Here is a 2,500-nt window from a genome sequence, read left to right on the forward strand (position 1 = left end):
TATATATATATATATATATATATATATATATATATATATATATATATATATACATACATATATATATATATATATATATATATATATATATATATATATATATATATATATATATATATGTGTGTGTGTGTGTATATATACATATACATATACATACACACACATATATAGATATATATATATATATATATATATATATATATATATATATATATATATATATATATATATATAATATATATATATATATATATATATATATATATATATATATATATATATATATATATATATATATATATATATATAGATACATATAGATATATATGTATAGGAATGTATACGTTTATACATATATATACACATAAATATATATAATATATATATTATATATATATATATATATATATATATATTTATGTATATATAGATATATATATATATATATATATATATATATATATATATATATATATATATATATATATATATATATATGCATATCCATATATGTATATATACAGTATATATGATATATACAATTATATATATATATATATATATATATATATATATATATATATATATATATATATATATATATATATATATATATATATATATATATATATATATATATATATATCCATATATGTATATATACAGTATATATGATATATACAATTATATATATATATATATATATATATATATATATATATATATATATATATATATATATGTGTGTGTGTGTCTGTGTGTGTGTGTGTATAACTCTATACTTTTATATATATATATATATATATATATATAATATATATATATATATATATATATAAATATATGTATATATATATATATATATATATATATATATATATATATATATATATATATATATATATATATATATATATATATGAATATTTACGTATGTATATATGAAGTATATATGTATATATAACACTGGCTGACAGAATGATCCCTGCTCCATTTTTCTGCCTTGTGTATGGTGATGGCCAGGCACTTGCGGTACAACGTATGGAAGGGGATAACGCATCGCATTATCAAGACAACATATGCGGTATACCTCCCTATAGGAGATGTGGCAACATGTATCACAGTGCAAGCCTTCAGCACTGGTATATAAAGTGTGAGCGGTGGCACGCCATTCAAAATCATAATTTGTATATGAATACTGAATTGACTAGTTATGGTTAAAATCTGATATTATATTTTATCAAATAATTATAAGAACTCCCTTGATCACATTTGAGAATTATATACCAGAATCGACCTCAAAGTGAGTGTTTGTGTGTTAGCATGTGTATAACCACTGCGCAAAGATAGCCGTCTATTTGATTCCACTAAAGATCATATTTATGAGAGAGAGAGAGAGAGAGAGAGAGAGAGAGAGAGAGAGAGAGAGAGAGAGAGAGAGAGAGAGAGAGAGAGAGAGAGTCAAGCATGTGTTCAATAAAAATGAATACATAAATATACCAGAACTAAGTCGATAAAAAAGGTATTTTATTTTTATTTTCAAGTTTTGCTAAAAGGTTTAAAAAAGAGATTGAAAAAATATGATATGAAACAACAGAACTAGAAGTAACATGAATGGTGAATATAAAATTTAAATTATAGAGCATTCTTTTCCTTCTTTAAATCGAAATAAGTTTAAGAGGACAATTAATTGCCGGTGCCTTTTTGTATAAGTGAGTCCTATGGATTTAGTTGGCATAAATATCACCTACACATAGACCAGTACCGCAAAGTGCCCGACCAATTGTGTTGTCACTACTTGCCCACTGCTATGGGTTCCCATATATAGTAATATATCGTATGGCTATGTATCCCCATGTATCGTTCTTATTGCTCTGTGCCTGCAATGTCCATCTCCCCTGGTCGCCTACTCAGCATTATGAGTCGTGTATGCCATGGTGTCTTGCATTTTGAAGAATATGTGCTGGAATAGCGCCTGAAAGCGCCAGAAGTATTAAAATTTTGGGGATTTTTCCATACCTCCTCTGTTCCCCAAGGACTACCGCATAAGTGTGATCGCTGCAATAGTCAACGGTAGTTTGTACTACCATTTCCCCAACTACTGGCTTTTTGTTAAATGAAACCAATATACACATTCACAGCTCTCTCTCTCTCTCTCTCTCTCTCTCTCTCTCTCTCTCTCTCTCTCTCTCTCTCTCTCTCTCTCTCTCTCTCTCTCTCTGATAGATTATTGATTGACAACAGATAATGGCAAATAAATTCTCCTTCGTTTAAAAGAGAACTTCCTTACTAACATTAGGGAAAACTTTAATTTCTTTTATAGCTTCTGACTATATAAAATCTCTCTCTCTCTCTCTCTCTCTCTCTCTCTCTCTCTCTCTCTCTCTCTCTCTCTCTCTCTCTCTCTCTCTCTCTCTCTCTTCTCTGACAACATACATAAACGAACCTTAACTGAAGAGAGGGATCGGCAAACAGAGAAATGTCATCTTCATGTGTATTT

The sequence above is a fragment of the Palaemon carinicauda genome, chromosome 10, assembly GCF_036898095.1.
Source record: "Palaemon carinicauda isolate YSFRI2023 chromosome 10, ASM3689809v2, whole genome shotgun sequence".
NCBI classification, from domain to species: Eukaryota; Metazoa; Arthropoda; class Malacostraca; order Decapoda; family Palaemonidae; genus Palaemon; species Palaemon carinicauda.